Below are 27193 nucleotides of genomic sequence, written 5' to 3'. Positions count from 1 at the left end.
CAGGAAGATGTTTCCCAGAAAGGGAGTGGGAGGTAGGGCATTTAGGCACAGAAGAAGAAGGGCCAACAACAAAAATAGAGGAACATGAAGAACTGATGACATTTAGGGAAGAACTCATAGAACTTCCAAAAAATAACAGGCATGACTCTATCAATCCCTAATGTCATAGGATTGGAAGAGTTCTCAAAGCAGTCATGCAAAATTCCAATCCAGTGTATGAACAACATAAACATTTCTTTAAGGGGGTGGCATCCCTCAACACTTCCAGCATTGGGAAACACTCAAACTTAGGAAATCAAGATTATGGAGGTTTGAGTGAAATTCAATTAAAGTTCAATTCATTTTCAATTCAACAAATATCGATTGAGTACCTAATATGTGAGAGACACTATAGGCATTGGACTGTAAGTATGAATAGTATAGGCATGGCCCCTGCTCTGTGGATCTTATAATCTAATGTGGAAAGAAGATGGATACATAAACACTCAAGTAGAATAGGGAAAGTAGAGAGTGCTGCTCAAACACAAGGTGGGATAACCTAATATGAAGCCAGGCATCTAGAAAGTCTTCGTGCACGAGGCAGCGTCTAGGCTGAGGCTTGAAGAGTGTGAAGAGTTAGCTGAATGCAGAGAGGAGGGACCCAACTGAGTGAGAGAAAGCAGGTGCTTAAGCCTTTCCAGCTTCCAAAGAAGTTCAGAGTGTTGCAAGAAGGTAGAGTCCAGATCTTAAAGGGCTTTTCGAACGATGTTGAGGAGTGTGGGCATAATGCCTGAGGCAATGGGAAGCCTGTGGAGGGTTTTAAGCAGGAGAAGCGCCCTCTGGCTACGCTGGGGGAGATGCTGCGGTATCCGAGGGTGGTGTGAAGGAGGCCAGGACCTGCGGGGAAGACGGGATAGGAGGGCCTTCATGGCCCAGAGATTATGACCAAAAGTAAAGCGCTCCTGTACGACAAGATAGAGACAAAAACAAAGGGATAAAGTTCAGAATGTGACGGGAAGGTCTTCTCCGTCCTCTCTCACCTTTGTAGAGCAAACCAAAGCGGCTCGCCCTGGGTTTGCCCCAACACTGCGGAGTGTGGGCGGGGCAGTGCTCCACGCCCTCTTCTCAGATAGGAAAACTGAGGCCTAGAGTCCTGAGATGGGGACCAAAGAGGAAAAAAAGAGTCGAAACGGCCTCCCAAGAGGCTGCCCGAAGTCATGCACGATCCTTTGAGGGTCCCGCAGCCTGCCCCATTTCTCCGTCAGCCATCTCCAACCATCCGCCTTCGCCATGGAAACAGTCTTCCCGCCCTCCTCAGCGACTCGATTCCTTCAAAGCACTCTGGAAAATGCAGTCCATCTCTGGTTACTTCCCCACAGCGTGAGCCCACTTCACGTCCTTGAAGGACTACAAATTCCAGAAGGCTGTGCGAAAACGACGGCGGTCTCTGGGGGATGTGGTCTTGACAACTAGACCAAGGAACACGCGGGCGGGGCTGAAGGGTGAGGGGAAGGCGCCCCCAGTAGGCGGCCTTCTGGGCGGGACCCGGGTCGCCATTGGCTACGACGGCGCAGAGGAGGCGGGGTCAGAGGAATGAGGCGGGGTCAGCGGAATGAGGCGCGGAGCTGTTCGCCGCTCCAGGTGCTGAGTCCTAGGGAGGCTTCGGACGCGGGAGCCGCAGTCGCCGCCGCCGCCGTCGCCGCCGCGGGAGCAACCATCGGAAAGCTGGGGCCGTGAGGATCCCCGACGAGGAGCTGGATAAGCTGCCGGGCGCTGACTGCCCTCTCGCCTCTCTGAGGTCGGTGCTGCTGAATTCGCTTTTGTTTTATTGGGGAGGGGACGATCTGAGGCGTCAAGGGCCTGGGGAGTTGTTGGGACCTCTCCTCACTGCTCTCAAGACCATCTGTCCCGGAGAGCTGCTGACTGACTCCTCACGGGCCTCCTTATGGTCAAACGCCTGAGGTCCCAGCAGCTTGGTTTAGTTTTTGTATTATGGTGAAGGGGGCTCTTGAATGTGAGGGACGAGGGCTGGGGGACCTCCCCGCCCCCCCCACCCCACGGCCCGTCTCTCCTGAGAGGGCATTGAGAGCTTGGAGCCTCCCTTCCCCCGTGCCTGAAGTCGAGGCTGCTTGAATTATTGAGAATGGGAGGGAGTATTCTGGGATGAAAGCTTCGGAGGCAGGCAGACCCTTCCCCGTAATACCTTGGCTGCTTGAGATTACAAAGGGGGTCTGGATGTAATGGATGAGACTGCAGGACTCCTCCTCTGTTCAGAACCTCCTGGGGTTATTGAGGAAGGGCTGTTTAGGATATCAGGACCACCCTTCCCGTGCCCACCCTTCTCCCGAAACCTAGGGTTTTGTGAAGAGGAGGAACAGGATGTATATGGAGACAGGGTACTCTCTCCCCTCCCACTTGGACCCGCCTAGGTTATTGTGTGTGTGTGGCGGCGGGGAGGATTGGGATGTGAGAGGCAAAAGCAGGGAGACCCTCCCCACCTTGCTTGGAGTCACTGGTACAGGAAAGCACTGACGGATTATTGGGGTCCTTCCTCTGCGCTCGGGTTCCACGCCTAAGGTCGGAATGCCCTGGGGGTAGCGTGTGCAGTAGGGGAAAGTAAGAGGGATTGAGGGACCCCTCCCCTCTCAGGCCTTATCTCCTAAACCTTCTTTACCTGGATCCAAGCCAGGGCCATAAGTCGGGACAACCCTTCCTGGCCCGCCTCGCCCCGGGGACCGGGCTCTTACACCGCAGGGGGGGAGCCAGACCTGGGTGGGCACGTGTGGGGCGGGTCCCTTCTCAAACACTCTGAAGCTCTGGGCAGACGCCCCCCGCCCCCCGCTCCCACAGACCCTCGGGGCTGCTCCATTCCTGTGCACCCCAGATCCGGTCGCCGAGATCTGCATCTCAGGCAAGCGGCGACAAGTCCAGGTGTGAGGCTTTCGCCTCCGCCCCAGCATCCACGCGAGGACAAAGCGGCGGTCACTGCACTGGCGGGCCTGCGCCAGGGGCTGAGCGGGGGGCGCGGCCAGGAGAGGGGGGGCGGCGGCTTCGGGCGAGGCACTGGGAGCTTTCGCAGAAACGTGCCAGATGCCGGGCGAGAAACAAAGCGCGCCCGCTCCTCGCGGGCCAGCGCGAGCCGGGGATGGAAAATCCCAAGAGAGGTGGCGACTGCGCCCGAGCAGGGCACTAGCCCCGCACTCTTCTTCCCCGCACAACCCCCCATCTCCCGCCAGCCCAGCACCCAAGATTCAGTGTGTGCGATGGTAACCAGGTCCCTTCTGGGGAGTGTTCAAGACCTGTGACCACGAGGATGTGGACAGGCAGGTGACTCCGCCTCGCCGTTGGAGCCCAGAGTTCAGGAGGCCTGAGTGGGCCAAGGTCCGGAGGGGCATTCTGATTGGACTTCCCTGTCCCCCCCAAACCTCCCCTTGCATTAGTAATGATGGGTCAAATTTGGTTCCTGGGTTTGAGTGTGTTTGTATTGTCACAGTGTGTTTGCATGAGTGATAGTGTTTGCATGGGTCAGAGTGTGAATGTGAATGTGCCACTGTATGCTCCAGTGTTCATATATATGCCATGGTGAGCTTGTATATCTGGCTGTGTGTGTGTAAGAAGAGGAACCACTTACTGCTGGTCTTGGATGTTGTGGGTGGGGATGGGGGCAGACCAGTTGCTCCTTCCACTCTCAAGCCACAGTAATGACCTAGGGTCCAAGTGGTTGCCCTCAGGGTGGAGGTAGCTTCAGGCCACCTTGAGCCTAGCCTGCATGCTTGAGTGTGACCCAGAAAGTGGGACCTCACAAATATGTAGAGCTCTCTTCAGCCCTTCTGGGGTCTCAGATCTGAACCTAACATCCTCACCAGAGCCTTTCCCTTCTCATCCCTCAGAATATTCAGACTGCCCTGAAGACCAGAATTCTGTACCCCCACCACCACCACAGACTGCTAAATGGGGTTTGGGGGGTCCATCAACGGAGTCCCTTATGATGCAGGTACAAAATTGTGTAGCAGGGCAATTTTGTCACTTTGGCCTCCATGTCTGGAAGGGCCATGGGACTGGGGTTGCTTGCCAGTGACAGGTGGCCTCTCAGTAATACCAGGTATACTCACAGAGAGGGCACAACTGTGACATAGAGATACCACTATAGGTAGATATCCCTATTGGCTGAGAATGGCCCTCCCAGACCTGCCTACTCCCAGCAAGTGAAATCAGTTTCATGGCGCCTTTATGGCAAAGGTGATATGTGGCTTTGAGATAACTCCCACCTGAGACCTCCTTCCTAGTGGAACCACTGAAAGAGCAGTTACCAGACAGTGGAGCCACCACCCAGCCCAGCCCTGCCTCGCTCGGTTTCCATAAGTATCCACTTCCAATATCCACAGCGACCTCTGCTGGGAAGACGTTAGACAAAGCTGAAATTTGGCAACTAACACTTCACGGTGTGGAGGCTCAGGGTAGGTGTGAGCATTGTTAGGTGAAAACCGCAAATCCTTCTATTTGGGAGCTCTCTGTCTGCCTTTGAAGTCTTGAGTTGATGTTCTTGTCTGCAGTTCCTTCAAGCTAGTTCAAGCAATGGGACTGCCACTGTCCTCATCCATGTGGAAATATTTAAAGAGGGCCTAAAGGTCTTTGTTCAAATTTCCATCCAGCTGGGGGTGGGCATCAAATCCCTTTATAAGGCAAATGCATGGAAAACGTTTATCAAGATCGGGAGGTTTAAGCATCTTTCCTGTTTCTTCTTCTCCCTTTATGATTTTTCTTCTTATTTTTCCTATTCCACTTTCATCTTCCTTTCTTATCATGTCAATAACATATTTTTCAAACATAAGCCTTTTTTTCCTAGTTGATAATGTGTCCCAGAAAATACAGATATCAGGAGGTTATTACTGAATCCCAAAACTGGCAAACACTGGCTCTTCCAGGCCTAATGATGGGAGTAGGGGAGATGGATGAGATGACCTCAGTCTTAAATGCCCTCTTGGTGACATGTATCTCTTTTGAAGTTGCTGTGAAGGCAGCCACAAAACCTTTCAAGCTCCTCAAAGGAAAGGAGGTATTTAAATACCTGGTATTGTTCTTACTTTGGCATCTATGTGATTTGCATTGAACTACGTGACTCAGTATCATAAAATAAAAATAGGACTTAATATCTTCCTTGCCTGTTCAGAAGGTGACTACATATGTGTTGTGTTCTGCATTGGAGAGTGAAAAGCTAAATTGTCTCATAAATTGAACCACCTGCTTATTCTAATTACAGAATGGCACTCAACATCACCTACAGGCAATAACATTATTTTATATTTCTTTTAATTCTTACCTGAATTCTTTGTCATGTAAAATCTTTCTTCGTGCTCATACATTATTACTTTCACTTGAAGTTAATCAAGAATGTTTAATCCTTGTACCAAAGCCAAACAAATTAAATATCAGCAGAAACAGGAAGATGTGGGTGGTGTTTCTGTTCTTCTTAGGCTCAAAAAAGTCCTTAGAGTTTATAAGAGAGAAGGAAAGGGCCTGAAGATTCAGTAAATCTGATAGGTGGACTTAACCAGTTTATGAGGAGGAGAGGTTCCTCAGAATTTTCCAGGAGGGCTGGTCATATTGAAGAATCTGAGCATGCATACAAAAGTGGTATGCATGCTAGGAGTGAGACTGCAGCCCATGTGATTCCTAAACCCCTACACTAACACAGCCTTTCTGGGAAAATCTCTCCGAGCCCCTCCTGCTCCCTTAGGCAGCCAGCTGTCGCTAAGGAGTGGAGCTGTCCAAGGTTCTGCAGCACTGGCCTCAGCCCCACTAGCAAGAAGGGAGGATTTCAGGGCCTGGAGCATAATCGAGCTCTGAGGACTACAGCTTCTGTGAGGATTTCCCCAAAGCTCATCACAAAATGGAATAAGAGGAAACAGAGCTGTACAGGTTTCTACTGCATTACTTCGAATGAATCCATTGGCAATCCCTATTTAAAAGAATTATGAGCTAATAATAAGAAAAAACATTTCTGAGTCAGGCTCTTCAAATGTAAGAACGTATTTATTTAATCTTCACATTTTTCTAAGTGGTATCATTATTACCACTCTCAAGATGAGGAAATGAAGCTTTGAGAGGAAAGGGGCTTGTCCATGGTCATACAGATCAGAAGGGACAGAGTTTAGATTCCAACCTAGATCTCTTAAACTCCAGAGCCTCCTCCTTACCACTATTTTTCCCTCTACATCTATTGTAGAAGCAAAATTGAAATATTGGACTGTTCTATATGAGATTCTAACCAAATTTTAGAGGAATGGAATTGGGGACCAACTAAGATTCAGACACAAAACCACACACAAAAAAAGTCCTTTCAAATGTATGAAAGATTATTACAATATACTTTACATATTATCCTGACAAAAGGCTTGTTACCCAAACTTGATTACAAAAGAAGGGGAAAGGGGAGTATAATGACCCTCATGGCCAGTAGCCCAGGGTTTTCTTTACAGAATGGAACAATTTCACAGGGAGCCAAACCTGGATGGCAACAAAATGTGTTTTAATAATCTGTAAGAATGGAAAAATATGTGAGGAGGCTGTTATTATTGGACAGAGTACATACAGAGCCAAATAAGGAGGGCTTATCTTTATTTGCTAGCATCCTATTCCAAGTCTGAGGACTCTTGGATATTAAGAGGATTCTTCCATCTATTCCCACTTGCAGATTTTCATAGCAAAGCCTCTGACACCAAAATAAAAGTTTTCACTGTTGTGAGCCTCATCTAAACTCAGGGAAGTATCACATTCCTGCCCTCATGTCATCGCAGTCAATATTCTGCCTTCACATGTGGCTGCAGGACTTCTGAAGGTGAGAAGATCTGGAGCTTGATGGTCTTCAGGCCACAAGTCCTCTCCAGTCCTTCTAGGGTGGCAGTGCCAACTGCAACAATCTTGCGACACACAAGAACTCTGTGCCTAACTCCCTGTTCAGTAGCTGTAGGTTTGGGTGTCTAAAGAGAGTACAGAGAAACAGACTCATGATTTTTCTTCTCTCTCTAGACCTCAATCTGCATAATATGCAGATAGGGGGCCTGGACTTTTAAGAAATGCCTCACATCAAGCTGGGTCTCCAATCCATTTTAAGTAATTCCTTCCCCTTCTAGGTTGGGGATTTGCAGGGCTCTGACGCACAGAGCAAAGGCTGCTGTTGCTTTTCTCGAGGGCGCTTGGAGGCCAAGGACTCGGCTCCCCATCTGGGTCTGCTCTGACTCATATGACCGCAGACAGATTTGATTGTTTTCTTATTTAGAGTCATTAATTAACTCTCCTCAGCATCAGAACAGCATGTAATAAGAGGGAGGCCATTTGTGGGGGTCTCTAGGCAGCCGTGCCTACAGCTGAGCACCATCTCCTTTGCTAACAGGATCAGGAAATGGTTTTTAATCCTGGCTATAACCCTTCAGAAAGCTTAGATTGTCAAGATTTTAGGTAAATGTGAGAAATGAAATAAAAGTGTAATTAATTGCTAAAGCTGCTATAGTTATTCTGGCAAAAACTGGGAGGCCCAGGGATATCTCAAAGAAGCACTGAATTTTCACTTCTTCTTGTGCCTGCAATGTGTCAGGCACAGAGTTGGGCATAGGGAACACAACTCAACTTGGGATAAGTCCTATCATATAGAAATTTTGAATGGAAAGTGGAAACAGATGTTAAAACCCTGAAAAGGGTGTGTGCTGTAAGCAGAAAGAGTTTTTTTAAGAAATAGAAAGAACATTAATAATCATAAACCATCATTTCTTCTAACATGAGGAAAGAAGCTGAGGGAAGTTGAGGGTTGCCACTGACCACAACCCTGGTGAGTGGCAAAGATGGGGATTACACCCCAGGTTTCATAACTCCTAAAGCTTGTTCTTTCCACTGTCATAAACTACTTCTCTGTTCATTAAATTATCTAAAGGGCATGTTTCTATTGACATAGACTTCTTTGATCCAACACTAATGCAAAATTCAAATTTTAAATTGAAATAGAAACAAATAATAGATGAAATAGGAAAAGGAGAATGCCTATTTATATCTATGTTGGCCAATATAGTAGCTATTGCACACGTAAAATGTGGCTAGTCTGAATTGAGATGTGCTGTAAGCATAAAATATATACCAGATCTTGAAAAATTAGTATAAAAATATAAAATAGCATATTGATAGTATTAATATTGATTACAGGTTGACATATTTTGGATATATTGTGTCAAATTAAATATATTATTAAAATTAATTTCATTTGTTTATTTTTATTCATTTAATGTACCTACTAGAAAATTTTTAATTATATATATATCTTGCATTTATAACACATTATATTTCTACTGGGGAGTGCTATTCTAGAGTACTCCCATTTAGGAGGAAATTTTCTTTAAAAACAGGCATTTAGCAAAGTAGATTCTGTAATCAGTCAACTTGAGATGAATCCTGGCTCTGCCATTTGGGCTGTGTGACCTTATGCACGTTAATGAATCTCTCTGCGTTTCTGTTTCCTCACCTGGAAAATGAAGATGATAACAGAACCTACCTCCTTAGTTATGAGTTAAATCACCTAAAACAGTGACTGGTACACAGTGAGTGCTCAATTAATTTTAGCTATTATTGTAAAAAGACCAGACCCTATCTGCTTACAAGATAGGGGCAACAGGAAGGAGAACAAGCTGACAATTTTCAGGTACATCAGGCAAAGATTTACTATCCATTAAAACATGATTGAAAACACTAAATATAGCTCATGAATTACCTTGATGTGGCCCCAATTTTCTGGCAGATAAAGATACTGAGAAAAGATTTCAAACCATTTACATCAGCTTACACTTAATGTGTTTACTTGTTAGCTAACTGCATTATGCACAGGTCTTGACCTCTGCGAATGAGTTGAAGAAGAGAATGACTAGAAGGTGCTTGTAACATGATCTGTCCCACAGGAAAGTGTGAGCCTTATGCTATAGGAGAAAGATCCTGACAGGAGTCTGATATATGTGAAGTCAGAGTCATCTGCCACCGTTGGCCTTGATCAAGACACTGAGTCTCAGTTTTCTTTTCTGTAACATGGAGACAGTACCACCTCTCTTGCAGATTGTAGTGAAGACTAAGTTAAGTAATGTAAATAAAACACCTAGTACATAGTAGGCACTAAAAAAATAGTAGCTTCGACTAAACAAATTTCAGGTGTTCTTTAATAGAGAACTCTGTTCTTTAATAGAGAATTTTCTGTCCAGAATATCCATGGTCGTTTTTATACTTCCACTACTCCATTCCCTATTCTTGCTCAGTCCCTAAGGAGGTTGAAAGTACAGTTTCATCTGATTAAGTGTGTCTACACCAAAATATAGGATCTGAGTATTTCTGGGCACACTACACAATCTGTCATGTTCTTATCTCCATCCCACTAACATATAAGTTTCTTTTCCTGAGAATGATGAGCCAAATGGGCGTTATTCTACATCATGTTTATCCTGAAGTTCTGACATTCTGATCTTGGTGTTTAAAGCACTTTACATGTAGCTTTGCTTTAAAAATAAAGAGACATAAACCTGGAAATCATAGCCCTGGGAGAACCAAGTTCTCCTCCTCCTAGAGCAGGTCATGGGTCCATTCATTGCACAGCTCTGAGGGAGCACATTGTTGCTGCCTTTGACCATTTCTTCTCCTGAAAATTTGCCTTCTAGACCAAAGAAATATATGTCAAGCTCAGTGAAGACTTATGTTAACAGAGCATGTTAGATTCTAGAGAAAACACTCAGACTAGTCTCACAAGAAGTGTGGGCATCCTAGAAGTATTTTGGCAGGAGAGCAACATGGTCAGATGTGCTGGGTCAAAGTATGGTGGTGGGTGGGTTGAGATGGGGTAGAGCCTGAAGGCGGGCTTACCCCTGGTTCTGTCGAGAGGCCCCTGGCTTCTAGGGGTCTAAGTACCAGTACTAAGTTCTTTTAGGATAGGGTCTGGTCTTGAAATGCATTTTTCTCATTTTTTCTCTTTTGTTCACTCAACAAATGCTGAATGGTGCCTAGCTGGGGTGGGAGCATTTTGAAAAACCTTGTTCTGGAGGAATCAAGGGTCTGACTGGGGAGAGGAGAGATGCCCATATACTCACTGGACCAAGGAACCAGGGCTGAAGTAACTACAGGAGGCCTAGTTAAAGCAGGTTGGCTATGGCAGTAGGAAAGCTGTGGATCCCAACCAGACAAATAAGAGTCTGAATCTCAGCTTCATCACCAAATGCATGGCTTTGGGCAAATGTTTTAAACTTTCCATGCTTCATTTTCCTCATCTAGGGTAATAATATCTACTTTTACTGGGCTGCTATGGCCATTACATGGCAACATATAAGAAAATTCTTAGAATAATACTAATCTTCCTTTATCAGGTGTTTACAGTGCGCCAGGCATTGTGCTCAAAAGAGCTACTGTTATTATCCTTATTTTATAGTTGAGGAAAGCAATGCTCAGGATCTTTAAGTAACTTGCCCAAGGTCACACAGGCAGTAAGAAGTGAGACCAGGACCCCAACTCAAGCAATCTGACTGCAGAGCCTGCTCTTAACCACTGTTATCACTGCCTCCCTGGTTCAAGGTCAACAGGAACCCAATAACTTTTATTTTGAAGGGTGAGGTGATTTGTGAGTCAGCTTGTATAGCGGTCTTCTGCTAGGTCTTCAAGGGTAGGTACAATACAGAGAGGCTCTGAGGGGAGAGGAAGCAAGGCAGGGAAAAGCTATGATCAAATAAACAGGGCTGGGAATGCCAATGGTGTGTTCTGGGGACCCTGAAATTGAAAAGAGGGTTTCAGTAGGAAATAGATGTTTGAAAAGAAGGTTTTGGAAAGGCTTGAATGTCAGGCTAATACGTGTTAGAGAACCAAAAAAGTTCATAGGCAAAGGAAGGATTGTGAAATCAGAACCCAATTAAAGCCATCTCACTAAATTTGGGCATTTTGTTGCAGCGTGGTGCATGCTCACTAAGCAGGCCCAAAGCCAAGTTCATGGAGGGCATGGCCATACGGCACCCAATCCAGCCTTCCTACCTATGCTCTTCACTTTTTGAAGAATGTGCACGGCCTTTTCTTTCATTTTGGGCTTCGCAAAAGTCCTAGGCAGTAGAAGGGCAGGGGTCTGCTACAAGGATTGCTCCTGTGTCAAATGGCAGGCAGTATGGGCTGCCAGGAAGCACAGATGCCAAGCACAGCTGCAGTGCCCAAATGCAAGCAAAATGCTTAGGAGGGCTTTTTATGTGAGGGAGGAGACAGAAAGCTTGCCCCCTGGGGCTGAGGCCTTTTCCCTGTGCTCTGGGAAGCAGGCAGTATTATCTTTTGGTCTATGATTTCTCAGTGACACCCCTGAGTGGCTGCCTCCCAGGGTGTCTGCTGTGAGAGCCTGAGTCAGGGGCATTGCAAATCCCACAGTCCTTTCTGGTTGCGGTATCTGTCATTCAGTGCTCCCCTCCCATGCAGAGAGTTTGTTTCACAAAAGAGGATTTTTCTGGACTTGCCAACTTGAATTCATTCTGCTTATTTCTCTGCACACTGCAGAGACTGGAAACTGAACCCCATTCTCCTTAGGCTGGTTAGAAGGAAAATCTATCTTTTTTAATGGCTGCAGTCACTGCTGACCACCAGATTTTTCTCCATGGCTATGCTCCTAATAACAAAAGAAAACAAAGGTAGGAAGAAGAGGGACACAGATGTGGCACTTCTTCCAAGAGGCACCTGCAGTTCTGTGAAGGATGTGAAGCAGAAGGGAGGTAACTTTCACAGATAGGAGAGAGTCCCTTGATAAGCAGAGTTTCGATGTTCAAAATGATAGAAGATGAAAGAGATCATGGTGCCACACTGTTTTCTCTGCAAAATCATGCTAGGGGTCCAGATGCCCTCCACAGTTCTGAAAGGATGAACACATGGGTAGGCAAGACCACACAGATTTTGATGAGTTGTCCAGCAATAAGTCCCTAGTGATTATAAACATATCATTAATGAGAAATGACAAACACTTGGTGATGGAATGTAAAGGGCTCATCTGGCCATTGACCCTGCTTATGATTAATGTGTGACAGCACACACTGAACACAACAGGGCAAAATGATGACTTCTGAAGAATAAAATCAAATCAGGAAATCAGAATAATAATAAAGGCGTGGATGCTTAGAATGGTTGGGCATCAGGAAGTAGAGCTCTGGTTACTTCAGAGCAGCTTTACCAGCCAGGTTACTTTTACCTAGTAAATGAGACACGTCCTTATCCTTAGGGGGTTTATCAATTCTAAAATAGAACAAGGAAAGTGGTTTAGGAAATGTGCAAATGAACATGGCCACCTCATGATGTTCTCTTCTAGGTGCTTCCTCACACCTATGGAATAATGTAGCCCAGCAGGTGAGCCAAACTAGGATTTTATAAATTCTGCCAACCTTATCTCATATCAAGTTTGAGCAGGTCCAGCTGTGGCTTTCAGGTAGCAGCATGAAGGAGGCAAAGACTGGTGTCTTTCAGAAACTTATTGCATACATTCAGCAGAAATGTTTTTCCTTTACATGCTTCATTTGAAAGGCCTACTCTTGAAACCCTTTGCCTGCAATTAGAGCATGCTGCCACAAGGGACACCATGAAGCAGTGTGGTCCAAGCAGCCATGCTGCCCATAGGTGTGGTATGCTGAGCAAAGCACGATTTTTCAGTTGTTAACCTTCAGAAGAACATAATTTTGAGATATTTGATTAAGAATTGCACATTTAATTGGACCAAATCATTGTAACCTACATTTGGTGAGAATTCATCAATATTTATTTAACAAAATTTATGTATGCCTATTGTATACTATACAAAGAACAACACAAAGTCCCTGCCCTTAGGTACTCACTCCTATGAAGAGGGCAAACACAGACAGATAATCCCAATGCAGTGAGATAAGAGTTATAATGTGAGGATGAGCAGGGAGTACTGGAAGCACAGAAGAGGAGTAATTAACTCTGATGGAGGATTATAAGAATGAACGCACACACACACACGCTCACATATGTTGGGTCCAGATGTTAACAACTAAGTCAGAGGGTTTACAGTAACACACATAGAAGGAGTTAAGCAAATGGGTTAGAATATTTTTGAGACATTGTAGGGAGCTAGAATTGGCCTGTCGAGTGATCTTGGATTATACTATCTACATTTCTGGGCCTCAGTTTCCTTGATGGGTACCCCAGGTGCTTGGAAGTGGCCATCCTTACCATGTGGGCCTGGAGCAGCATGAAGTTAGAGTGATGACTTTGATTACCAGTGTCCAGGCCTGTCCCAAGGCCTCCGTGGAACCTGCCTGTCTGGACTCTGGTGATGCTACTTCTTGATTCTGGTTGAAATGTTCCAAGGCATCAGCTGAGATGCTGATCCCAGAGGATCAGCCTTTGGTGTCAGCCTTTGGTGTCCAATGGCAATGGTCTAGCTCTTCTGAGTCTCTATTTGGTTTTACCACCCTTCCCAGAAGCCAGATTGGCCTCCTCAAAATTCTACCACTGCATGCATTTCCCTGCCCCCTTCTTACCAGTAGATCTTCTAACCCGAGGCCACTCTTCAGAAAGCCTTGGCCCTTTTAGGCAGAGGATCACTGGTGGCAGGCCAGCCCTTCCTCTCCCTGCCTCTCATGTCCTCCAGAAGATGAAGCCTTGTGGTAATCATTCTGCAATATATACATGTACCAAATCATCATATTATATACCTTAAACTTACATATGTTATATGTCAATAATATTTCAATAAGCTAGGGTGGGGGAAGAAAAGAAAAGCCCTAGCTGGCCTGCGTCTCTCTCTAGAGATCTTCTTGGACCCTGGACAGAAGTTCTCCCAAGCCAGCCTCAACTAGCCTTTCCTAGGCCTTAGCCCTCCTCTGTCTGTGGGTGTGGCAGTGACCTTTCAAGAACTGGCACCTCTGTGTTAAAGAATACAGAGGAGCAGCTATCTGGCATAAATGAAAAAATGCCAGTGTTTAGATTTAAACAAGTCATTTAAAGCTTTTAATTGCCCCATAGAGAGAGTTTTAATATACAATACATTAGAGCAATGCCTGGTTCAGAGAGTAGACAAATGGAAGCACTAAAAGAGCCCTCACTGACGTTCCATTTACAAGTTTTAAAAAACTTATTTTAAAATAATTCATGTGCCCAGAAGTTTCATGCGTGAGACTGACAGGCCTTGAACCACTTGTCTAGGCGAGAGCTGGGACCTGGCCAACTCAGTCCATCACCTCCCACCCCACTCACTCTGGTTCCTCAGCCCTGGGATGCTCCCTCTGTAAAGAGCTCATCCCTGCCAGCTGGGACCAGTCCGTTCAGGTTGCTTTTATCAACAAAGGGCCAGTAGGCACCTCTTCCTGGAGCTTCCACAGGCAGTGGTGATGATACTTCCTGCCTGGTCCCTCACCTTCACCAAACATATACCCCTGCTGACTAGGGCCTAGATGATCCCTTCAATCTCACAGGAAGCACCAGGGCACCACCTGGGAGTGGCCCTTAGCTTTCCTGCTCTAGCTATGTGGGACTCCCTTCTCAGAGTGAGCAAACAAATTAAAATCAACATAGGGCCTTTAAAACCATTCTGCACAGGAGGTCAGCTCCACCAAAGGAGATGAGAGGGGCCTGGCTGAGATAAGCAGAGCTGCTTAGAAACCAAACACAGATACAAATTAAAACATTCATTAGAGGCAATAGAATGCAGATCAGTGGAGTGAGAAACAAGATGTCTCCCTTCCAAATCACTGCAGAATATAAAAGAAATCATCAGCTATGGCTCAAAAGTCATAAAAGAAAGGAAATGCAGAAAACATAAAACAAGATGGTGGGAGGCCACCCAACATGGTTATGACGATAAGTAAATGTAAGCATTTAACATTTTCTTGTTAGAAGACAAAGTTTCCCAGATTAAATTAATACAAGAGACTCACCTAAAATAAAACAACTCCAGGGGAGGCAAAGCTATACCAGGTAAATGCAAACAAAAGAAAAAGCGTGAGTGGCTACATCAGACAAAGCACAGTTTAAGGCATGAGCAGGATAATAAAAGTAATTTTATATTCATAGGAGCAACTGTGAAAGCTAACTGTTCTGAACATTTGTACCCTCAGTATTTTAGCATCAAAATACTTGAGGTAAAACCTGTTACCTTAGAAATACAAGATGGAGACAATAAATATGCTTACTACCCTCAGTACCTGATATCAAGTAGCCAGAACATATATAGCAGAAAGGAGTAATATAATGAAGAAGATTTAATTACAAAGTAGGTCCTGAACTTTGTACCAGTCTGAGTGATGTTTGCCATGTTTTAAAAGACTATCATAGACTGGTGCTTATGATATAAATGTTAAATTGAGTACAAATTTATATATACAGTATAATTATAATTTTTAAAACCCTAAACCACTGAAAGCTACTGAAAGAAAACACCAGAATGTTAGCATTTGGTGAGATTAGAAAGGTTGGAATTTAGGTATTTAAATTTTTTCCTCTTATTTTTATTCCAAATGTTCTTTAATGATCATATATTAGTTTATGACTTTAAAGAAAAAATTTTTTTTAAGAGTAAAACTCACCCCACAGCATAGAATTTATTATTTTCAAGATTTGGGTAATATTTAACAAACAAAAGCAGAAGACAAGAATCCACCCTTGTGGCCGCTCCCACCTAGAAACCCTCTTCTTCTTTGCATTGGGGCTCCATGTTTTCCCAGCCCAGTTCCCATCTCTTCTGCTGTGCCTTTTTGACACTCTCATTTCCACTGGCAGCTCAAATGTATTTGCCCCAAGACAGACCCCAGTCCCCTTGCTTTCCCCCTCTGCCCTGCTCCTGGTAACCTCACCTACTCTTGTAGAGAGACACAGTTTTCCTCTATATGCTGTAGACTTCAGAATTCATCCCCGGCTCCGAACTCATCACAGAGTTCCAAGGGCATACATCAGCCTGCAGACTAGATGTCACCTCATCAATGTGGGCCAGCATGGTGAACATGCCTGCAGAGGAAAGTGTCAGTGAAGCCCCTCTGAGCACAGGATGGTGGGGCATAGGGATTGAGTGTGAGTCAGGATGCCCCAGGGGATGGTGATGAGGCCATTTATGCATCCACAGATGTAGAAGTTTTCCATGAAAGAATCAGAATAAATCATCACCTTGAGCATGGCTCTCTATTTGAAAACAAAACCTATGGCTCTGACTTACAGGACTATGAATTACAGTTGTGGTAGTAATCAAGAAAAACAACAAAGTCAAATTTAAAATCTAGGTCCAGTCTTCCCTGGCCCTTGGAATGCTCACCCTGGTCCCTCAAAGCTACTTCTGCCACCACAGATATCCAGCTGCCAGTTCAGTGGTCAGAACCTGCTCCACCACTGAGATCTGTTGGTCAGTGGTTTCTGGTCTGGCATACTGACTTCTCAGGGCAGAGCAGAAAGTCTGTAAATACCCTACAGTCTTTAATCTACCAGCAAAAAGAGTGAGGATGAGATCAGGTTTTAGCCCACTGATGTGGTATGTTAATTTAAAGGTACAGTTTCTTATGAAAATGACAAAAATAAACTTAAGTACTAATTCTAAACATATATTCTTATCAATTTCAGCTCTAAGTAATACTCTCATTTGAAAGTAAATTACTTTAATAGAGCTTTCTAAAATTATCACATATAATTTCTCTTACATTCTTAGGTCTGATTGCTATCCAGTTACCATTTTACTTTGAAAAGCAAACATGTATGAGAACACTCTTTGGTAAAAGGGTTTCATGAAATACTATGCAGCTATCTGGTTTTGGAGAAGAGATATTGCTAAGTAACCTCTAGCAAGTCACTTAACTTTTCTAATTCACAACCTCCTCTTCTTAGAAGTGAAGAAAATAATACCTACTATAAAATACTATTGCAAAGAAAATTACTTTTTCTTATATGAAGTACCTACTACAGTGTCTATCTTGCAGCAGAAGCTCAGTAAACATAGCAGTTTCTATTATTCTCAGATCAAACAGTGGTTTTCAGCTTTCCTGCTTATGCTCCTGTCCATGCACATGATGGCTGAGAGTCCATGTGGGAAACACTCCCAGTTTTCCACAATTCCCAGCAGTACGGCTCTCACTTCACATCCTTTCACCTCCCACTCAAAAAACATCAGAAGGCACATGACTGAAATTGAAGTGATTATAGGAAAAGCCCCTAGAATCTGTTTTTTAGGTAAATTAGTCTCAAACTTTATTACTTTATCTTCAGTAACAAAAGGGAATGCATCAATGTCTAAAAGGCAAGTCTCAATTATCTAAGAACTTAGTTTCTCAGAACCAGGCATATCATAACTTCTGGGGTCAGAAGCCCTAATATTCCCTGCATCATGTGAGACCTGGGGGCCTGTCTCCTTGCCCCACTCAGACTCTCAAGCAACTGGGGATATAGGGCCACATTTTCTTACTCCCCCAGACTACGTATTTTCCTTAGTATGGTTCCTTGCCTTTAGCTGACAGTTAATAAACATATCATGAATAAATGTATCTGAATTCGAGCTCTACTTTTGTACCTCCTTGCACTAGGACTGGCAAATGTACATTATGAGACAAAAATCAGGTCAGGTGACCTGGCTTCCAGCAATAATGTGCACAAAAGGCAAATAATTAAATAACTCATGTCTATCCACTTGACATGACATTCTATAGCCAGTGGAAATCATGCTCTCTAAGACTCAAAGACCACACAGAGATGCATCTAACATTAATTGAATAAACAGACCATAGAGAGTGTCCTGGTCCAGCCATCATATATATGGCCCCAGACTGAAGGGGAAAGCCAAATGAACTTTATTGCTACAGGAGGGATATGATTCTGCCTGATGTGTTTACAAATTCTTTTCTACATTATTTGGTTTTTACAATGAGCAGTGGGGTGATTGGAGGGAAAAGTCCCCCAACGTTGGAAATTAGCCCAGGGCTTCTGCATAGGCATTTGGCCAAACTCAGTGTGCTGAACTCGAAGTGAAGACTGAGGAGCTGGACCAGGGAAAAGATGGGTAAGCCAGAGTCCATTCAGGAATGGAATGTGGACTTCATCCAAAATAGCTGTCATGCTCAGCTTCAGAGTCTGAATTAATCCTCTTCTTAGTTTATTGACATCTATGAAATTGATTCTCACCACAGAATCACAACCCATGGCCCAGGCACTACGGTTGATAAAAAGTGTGACTGGGGAGGCAGTGGAAAGCATCTGCAACAAATATTCAGAGGGACACCATAGTGGGCTTTGCTGAGGCCTATGTGTTATCTCTGGAAAACGTTCCTATGCATTCCTACAAAGAAAGAGAGAGGGAAGAGGGAAAGGGACAGGTGGGGAGAACCTACTGCTGTCAGGTCAAAGTTGACCTTGAGTGTTACCTCCTCTACACTCACGCTGGAAGCCTGGCCTCACTTTTAGTTTTTTTCCTTTCCACAGACCCAGACATCACTCCTCTCTCCACTACTTGGTCCTGGAAAGTTTCCTCCCTTGGTCAAGTCCTTCATTTGGAAAATAACAGGAAAGGGCAAAGCCCAAAGGGCTCAATAGAGACTCATTGCTGACAAAAAGGACAATTAGGACAGGCCAGTGTCAGCCCTGGGCTACACAGCCCAACTCCTCCCCAACCAGGCTATAACTGGTCATGTTACACGGCAGGCAAAAGAGGAAAGGCTTGTAGGGCCCATCACATGTGCCCTAAGCTTCTCTTTCCTAACCTAAGCTCTCCTAGTTCCTATCCTAGTTCTCCTGGAATCAGTGTGGTAGCCTTGAGGCCCAGTGCCCACCCAAGCCACCCAGATCCTTCTCAGGAAATCCAACCTAGCACCAGGGTTGCCAGGGCAGTCAGAATTCCCTGGTCACCAGACAAAAACGCTTATTGACTTTTTCAGAATAATCCTGCTCAAGCTCAGAACGCTAACCAGCTCTTATGAAGCCCTGACTGATAACTGGCTCTGGCAGACCCTGTTACATTAACCGTTACCCCAAATGCAGAATCTGACAGTAGATTGATTGGACTCAGCCCTCTATATTCAGCAGGAAAACAGACAGGCCTTGGTTTTGCCCACATTGGAGCCTAGATCACCAGTAATACACCTTACCTTAGGGTACCTGGTGGACCAGGACCAATTCTAGGCCCATAACCCTGCAGTGACTTAGACCCTTACCCATATCTGTCTCTCTCCTCCAGGCAGGAACCAAATCTGACCCTCTCGCACCCTTAGTCCTAGCTCAGGCACAGACGAAGTACTCTATAATGTGGCAACCTCATAAACTGTCTTTTGTAAACCTCACGAGATCACTCTTCTCCTTCCATAATCAGAACAGAGAAGAAGGAGTTAGATGTCCCACTGCCCAGCATGCTTCCTGGGAAAGCCCTTTTCTCTCAGTGACCAGTTCTGCTAATGGCCTCCTGCCCATTGAAGTCCAGACTCAAGAGTACTGAGGACAAAAGGGTAAACCATCCCTGGCTTTGAAAGCTCAAGGCGAAGATCTCCCTCCAGAGTAAGTGGTCCAGGCCCTGCTGCTACTGCAACTGTTCTCCCCAAATCTGCAGTTTGGGGTGGGAGTGGGCTGAGGGGCATTCGGTTTGCAAGCTAGAGGCAGAGTGGTTGTTTGAGGCAGCCTACACGTGTGGCTGTCCTGTTGCCGCCAAAGCCGTCAGGGCCTTGTCCTGTGTCTTTCTGATCACAGGTAGTGTATCACCTCAGCTTCCAGAACATGTCTTTTTCCTGTGGCCAAATCTTCTCGGGTGATGCTCACAGAAGCAAAAAGGCCTTTGAGCTGAAAAATCATAGGCTGATAGTCTCTGTAAGTGGAGTCAAGTGAGTTTGTCTACACGGCAGTGTTTATTTCCCTGCTCTCAGGATGAGACATAGGCTGCTCAGATGCTCCAAAACAAACAAAGAAATGGAAAGTAGACAAAGGTGGACACAAGCTCACAGGAAAGCCAAGGCACCTGGCAGAGGAACAGGAAGGTGCCTCCCTTTGGGGCAGAACCATTAACTGGCATCGAGCCTTCCTCTCTCTGAAGACTTCTTTGCATTTCCAGGGGTTTAGCACAGGGGAGATGGGATCGGATCCTCAAGTGAACCTGTCTTGTACCTGCCCCCACTTTCCAAGTCTCTCCTTTCCTCTCTGCCCTGCCTACTTCCTCCCTCCTTCTATTCTCTGATTTAATGTCTCAGCTCCCACATCTAGAAATGACTGCAGAGGCCTCACCCACTGAGACCCAAGCTCACAGGCACCAGGGCCCCCCAGTCATTTTCAACTCCTTGTCCTGTTCCTATGACCCAATGTAAGAGTCATACAGACTCTGACCCAGAATCATCCTGTAGGTTTTTGCCCATAGTGCTAGGTATGGTCCAGTACAATAGCCACTAGCCACATGTGGTTATTTAAATTAAATTAAAATTTCAGTTTCTCAGTCACTCTAGCCATGTTTCAAGTTCTCTATAGCCACATGAAGTTGGTGGCTACCATACTAGACAGCACAGATACAGAACATGTCCATCATTGCAGAAAGTTCTGTTGGACAGTGCTACCCAGGGCCTCAAGATATTTTAGGGTCTTGGTTCTTTCACTGAATGCATTCACTCTTTCTCCCAGCTCTTCCCTGAGAGCTGCAAGTTTGACAACCTCAGAGAATCAGGAAGATCTTTCTTTGAATCTGATAGATGAGTTTAAATCTGATCAAAACTTGGGAACTGAGTGATCCTAGGAAGCTTCAGACTCCTTGTCTATAAAATGGATATAATCATATCAATCCAAGTGGATTGATGGGAGGATTAAATGAGCAAATGCAAAGTACCTGGCAGAGAGAAGCAGTCCATAAATGTAGTGAGGTTTTGTTATTGATAAACTGTCGAACAGCACAGGGTTGAGGCCTGAGTCTATATAAAGAATTTAAATGCAAGCACACAGTCAGGATTGGAAAATGAATCCTGGGCCTTCACTGTCTGATGATGAGTGGGGGTGGGTGCAGTGACAGAAACAGCAATGAGGGGTGTAGATCTGTCCCTCAACCTCTTGGGGATATTTCTATTTTGAGTCCTATTTCCTCACCATATTGATTTTAAATCAATCATTAAGAGCTTTTTATTGTTTCATAGTTTTCTGAAGCATGTCTCTCCCTCAGGTATTTGGTAGCTACCACTGGAAACTCCTGTCAGTAAGTCACTTCTATAGGAGCCAAGCAGGAGTGAGCTGCTGGGCCAGCTGGGGGTCAGCTCAAGGTCACATGGGGAGACTCACAGGAACTTCTTGGTATGGTCATGAACTGGTTATCAGTATAACCTTGGCCAGCCAGCTCACTACTTTTCGTTTCCTCTTCTTCCAGTACCCAGCCCCCACAATGACATAATGAATGGGGCTGTCAAAGATCAAATGAAGTTATCAAATCAACATTCATGTCCTTGTAGGTACACTTGTGTCTGGCACCCATGGGCCTGGTTTTGCATTAAACCTTAGTAGATGCTTGGCTGGATGTTGACTGGATGGCTGATTATTTACAGATCCTGTTTAGAATTATGTATGCAATGTACTTTGCAAAAGTGGACCAGGATTAATAATAGTGCAAAAGATAAGATAGTCTAAAACAGGGCATCTGTTTTATTTCCACCTTCTTTCTACTCTCTGAAATCTAAAGTTTATTTTTCTTGAGAAAAATCTGGCCCTTGGTCAGTATCAGGGGTCCCTTTATGGTCAAACCCTCTTACTCGGGGCCCCTCTGAGCACCCTTCATATGCCAGGCTCTGTGCTGAGGTCATGTCATCAACCTCAAGAAAACATGTGTGATTGACTTCCTTGAAGCATAGCACAGGAGAGGAGGGCTGGTAAACCTACGTGCCATCTCTTCTGGGGAGTGTATGTCTCTCCCTCATAGCAGGACTGCTTGTACTCTAGACCTTCACCACTTAGCACTAGCCTGGGCTGGGCCTAGGCCAAAGAGCTTGTTGAATATCCGATGCCAGCCTCCCAGCCTGTAGGTTGCCCATCTTCATCTCCTCGCAACTCTAACAACAAACTGAAGGGCTTAGAATTTGTTGCTTCCCATAGGACCTCCATTCTCCTGCCTCTGTCCTCACAGCCTCCTGGTTTGTGTTGTTCCTTCTTCCCATCCTAGATCTGTTCCACTGGCCAGCAAAGCCACTCTGGCTCCTTAGGGGCCTCCCCTTGTCCTCGCGGCATCCAATGGAGTTTGCCTCCCATTCCTGCCATATGCCCCAGGAACTAAACACTCCCTTGGAGAGCTGAGGTAGCTGGGCCCCTTCCCTTTCCCTCAGGGTAAACCCAGCCACTAACTCTTCATGTGGAATCTTTGAATCTTCCAGCTGGAAGAGACCCTCTTGGCATGCAGGGCTCCTGCCCATGCTATTCCTGCCCCCCGCCTTGGCAGCCTATGTCTTTTGAATAGGGGATGTCCCCCCGCCCCGCCATCAGTTCCAGCCTTGACTACAGTGCAGGGATGTCCATGAGGCTCACTTTTTATTCCTCATGTGCTGAGAGTGACAACCAAAGATCCAAAGAAAGAGGTTCTGATTCTGGCCCTTGTAAGCCCCACTGTCTGATGATGAGTGGGGGTGGGTGCCATGATGGGCCACCATCCCATCAGTTGAGGCCCAGGCTGTCCAGGCTTCTCTTCCATACCTTACTATGAGGTTTCTGCACCTTTTATTGGGAAATAATTTCTTAAATATGTTTTTCTGGTTTATAATAGAGTTACCAGGACCATAGCTTTGAAGAAACACAGCATCTATTGAGCATCTGGTGCCTGGCACAGTGCTAATACATTCTATATGGATTTTCTCATTTCTTCCCCTCAACCATCTTATGGTGTGGCTGCTGTGATTACCTCCATTTTACAGGTGAGAGAATTGTGGCTCAGAAGTGAAGTTACTTTATCCAGGTCACAGTAGAGTCAGGCCCAACTTGACTTGAGGGTCTGTTAAACTATGATGCCACATCTCCCTGGTACACAGCATCAATGCTTCATAGATAGTGCCCAGGAATCACAAGAGTCTCTGGAGATGCTTAGTCTCCTGTGGCCCCCATGACACCATGTAGAGGGGCAAGCGAAGTGGGCAGAACAAGATTATTGCCCCAGAGGAGGACTCAGGATTCAAAGCCTGAGCTAGCATCTGTAGGATAATTACATCATATCATGTATACACAGGGACTCTAGTAGTATAAGGCCATGGCAGTACTCAATGCCAAAGAGAGAGATCAGAAGAGACAGTGGTCCCAGTGGCCAGGACAGTGAGGGCTGTGGTCACCCTTCAGCACTAACTTGCCATGCTTCTGTATGTGCTGGCCCAAAACCCCCACAGCCAGAACTATGAAGAGCTCAGCCAGGGCCCTGTAGGTATCTATGATGAAGCAAAGAGAAGGCCTAGTGAAGAAGGCAACACCCAGAAAATGCAGAACCGGCTCCTCTGGCATTGCAGGAAGGGCCTGGACTGAACAGGAGACCGCTCCAACCCAAGCCCTTGGTCACCTCAACCTCTGACCCTCTCACTTTGGGCTATGTCTACCCTTGGAATGGGCTGCCCTACCCCTACTGAGGCCTCTAGATGCTCTCTCTCCCCAGCACTGCTCTGCTGGATGACAGCACCCCAGTGGATTCTGCAGCACCCGCTCAGGCACTGCTGGGCTCCAGAGCCGCCTTCAGCAGCCTCTATGACTTTCTTCATCTGTGTCAGCCTGTTCCTCCATGCTCAGGGTGCCCCATGGGGCCTTGAATAGCACCAAGCTTACTTGTTAGTGAGTAAACAATGGGGTGGGTCAAGGCCCCTTGTCTGGGCCTGAAGCAGAGGTCTGGGGTGTCAGCATAAGACCCCTAGGAAGAAAGACTCAAGCCAGTTTGCTGGTAATTCCCTGTGGAATCCCAGGAAAATCGCAGAGCAGAGTCACAGAACGGGGTGAACAGGATGCTCTTTGAGCTCCCTTTGATGCCATAAAAGAGACAAGGAGGAGGCCAGAAAACCTGAGTCAAAAATCCTAGCTCTCACACCTAACTTGAACAAATCATATCACCTCTCTGAGTCTCAGTTTCCTAAACTTCAAAATGGGACGATACCAGTACCTGCCTCACACGTTGTTGTGAAGATCAATGAATGACCTAATAACTTTGAAAATGACTGCAAAGTCCCCGAAGAGAGTGTCAATGTTAATGATCATAACTAAAATCCTATAAACCAGGGCGAGACTATATATATGTATGATGGTTACCAAAACTTCTTTTTCAAGGAGAAACCAATGTGTTAAGCTGAAAGGGCCTCAGAGATCCCAACTCTAACCCCCTCACCTTAATGAGGGAATCAGCGTGGCCCAGCCCAGGCTCTCCCAGCTCTACCTCCCGCTCTGGGGCAGGTATGTCTGTGGAAGGCAGAGATTCACCCTCTGTTCCCTGGAGGTTAAAATGAGGAGACTGCGATGGGAAGCTATTTGCAATCATCTCAGATCTGTAGCTAAGAACCTTTCTTCCCCTTCTTCCCCAAACCCTGGCATCATCAGATTACAGCAGAACCCCTCAGTAGAAGGCAGAATGCCTCACCACTAGTTGTCCCCTCACCAGGGTCCTCAAGCAGCTGGGGCCCATACATTTGTGCCAACAGTAAAATGCTTGTTTTCCTCCTCTGAGCATTCTCCTATCTGCCTTCCACATACTCTTCCAACCCCTTTTCAGGGTCGTTATCCCTCTATCTTACCCAAGCACCTGGCCCAGGTCATAGCTCAAAGGAAGACCAGGCCCAGGATCTATGGCTTTCTCAGTTCTCGGCAGGGAGAGCCTTTGTGAGGGTCTCTGTGGAATCAAAATCAACCTCTTCTCTTGCCCAGAAATAACTGTACCTCCTACTGAGGGTTTCTGTTGTAGTTGGATGATGGTGAGGAATTTATTACCTTACAGTTTTGGAGGTCAGAAGTCCAAAATCAATTTCATTGGGCTAAAATTGAAGTGTCAGCAGGCTGGTGTTCCTTCTGGAAGCTTTAGGGGAGAATCTGCTTCCTTGCTTTTTGTAACTTCTATAGGCTGCCTATATTCCTTGGCTTACGGCTCCTTCCTCCATCTTCGAAACACATTGATTCTATCACCATCACCTTTCCCACCTTTGGTGTCCTTGCCTCCCCCTCATGAAGACCCTTGTAATTCCATTGCGCCCACCTGGGTCATCTGGGATAATCTCCCCAGCTCAAGTTCCTTAAGTAATCACATCTGCAGAGTCCTTTTTTGCCATATAAGGTAACATTATCACAGGTTCCAGGAATTAGGGCATGGATATCTCTCAGGGGCCTCTATTCAGACCACAACAGGCAGGTCACTTAACCCTTGAGCCTTGGTTTCATCAATCAAAAGGGGAACAAATGCCCATCCCCCAGACTTTTGTGTGGGTCAAACTCAATGGTGCCCTGGAATGTCCATGACCCAAAAATGGAGGCTGAGCCCTGAGTGTCAGGTTTCATTCTTTGGCCCACCCAGAAAGTATGGTGTCTGGGAGGTGGCAGTCGAGAGAGTGGGGTTGGGCTCAATTGTTCTACCTGACATAGCTTTTCCTGGGAGCTGGTTTGCACTAACATGGCCAAGTTTGTTACAAGTTTATTAAACGCAGTGCTTGACACAGAGGGCACAAATGCCCAGTGGAATGGATCTGTCTAATGGCCAGGAGGTCCATCTAGATCTCTTCCTTCTCCCTCATGCCCACCTCCAGATAGTCACCAAGTCCTGTTGATCCCCTTTCTAAATGCCCCTCAAGCCTCTTCTCTCTACCTCACCGCCACCCCCAACTGGAGCCCCATCTGTGCTCCCCTGGCTCATTGCCATGGCCTCCTCTTGCCCCTCTCTACATAAATGTCTTCCTGAACTGTCATCTCAAAGCACAAATCTGACCATGTCCCTCCCTTCTGTGGTTCCCCCTCATCCTTGGGTGGAAGCCCAAGCTCTTTCTCTTGAGTTGTGTAGTCTCTGCCTGCCTCCCCACAGGCTCTGGGATCTCTCAGCCACAGCAAGCAGGTGGCAAATGTGAGGCAGAGCTGGGGATGAAGGTGAAACAGATGAGGGATAGAGAGTGGGGGGTACTGAGCAGATAGTGTTGAGGGGACGGGCCTGACCCCAAGGCCCCATGTACAGGTGCAGTAGACTCTGATATGCTGGCAGGTGCAGGCTATGAGCTACATCAGCCCCTCATTAGCCTCGACGGGCCAGTTGGTGGGCACCAGGTAGGGCTCAGCCATGGAGCTGTTAGCCTGTTCCTAACTCAAGTGGGAAATGGCTTCTGAGTGCTGGTTATTATTTTGAAGTCTGAAATAACAGTGAGGAAGTCTTTCCCTGCAAATGATTTTGGCCACATTCCAAGGAAAGGGAATGCCCACTGGGGCCTGGTCAGGCTAAAGGCCATGGCTTGCTGGGGGAGTGATTTGGTCTCTTTCTGCATCAGCTAAAGACATATAAAGTGGATCCAGGGCCCCCACCTACCTGAGCCACCACCATGAAGCTTAATTAGTGATTGCAAAGTGCTCTGAGGCCTCGGCTGAGAGGCCTCACATGAACGCAGAATATCCTTATTAATCACTGTCACAGTGCCAAGTGGGGTGGCCTGTGGGGCAGTTGCTTCCGTGCACAGAACAATGGATGCAGCTGAGCAGTTAAATTTGATTTTGAAGAGTGGTCTTGATCAGCTGGCTCAAAAGCAGCTTAGCTGGAGGAGGCAGGCCTGTCTAGGAGCCACTTAGCTCACCTGGCCATTATCTCCAGTATTAAGTAGAGGTAATAAAACTTCCACCCCGTTGGGCAGAGATAATGGGAGGTCTGTCAGGGAATGGTGAAACCTCCCTTTAGTCCTGTGCAACCAGGGTGTTCAGCCTTGCCAGGGTCAGCCAGGTAGAGGAGCAGGCTGAGTGTGTTTGGGCAAGCCCCTCAACCTCTCTGAGTCTGTTTTCTCATCTGTAGAGTGAGATAATAATAATCATACTTTTTCCTTTATAGGATTGTGAAATTCAAATGACATAGTACATGAAAAGGCCTTATACCTACAATGATATCAATAGTAAGAATAGTAATAATAATAACAACAGCAGGTAAGGATACTACCACGTGCCTGGCACCCTTCTAAACACATTCCATAATTAGTTACTCTGAGTCCTATTTTACAAATCAGGAAGAATGGCACAAAGCAGTCAAGTGACCTCTAGTTTCCCACAGCTAGTGAGAGATGGT

At 45.9% G+C, this 27193-nt stretch overlaps 1 protein-coding gene across 1 annotated transcript in view; it reads left to right on the top strand.

Annotated features, from left to right (window-relative positions):
• Positions 1-1630: 1630 nt before the first annotated feature.
• Positions 1631-27193, top strand: part of SMPD3 (sphingomyelin phosphodiesterase 3) — an 80832-nt gene continuing 55269 nt past the window's right edge. Inside the window, exon 1 of the mRNA XM_039851883.1 lies at positions 1631-1777. The gene's annotated coding sequence lies outside the window, so the exon portion shown is untranslated. The remainder of the gene's footprint in view (positions 1778-27193) is intronic.

This window comes from Pteropus medius, unplaced genomic scaffold, assembly GCF_902729225.1.
Source record: "Pteropus medius unplaced genomic scaffold, Ma_sr-lr_union100, whole genome shotgun sequence".
NCBI classification, from domain to species: domain Eukaryota; kingdom Metazoa; phylum Chordata; class Mammalia; order Chiroptera; family Pteropodidae; genus Pteropus; species Pteropus medius.
This window is presented reverse-complemented; position numbering and strand designations above follow the sequence as displayed.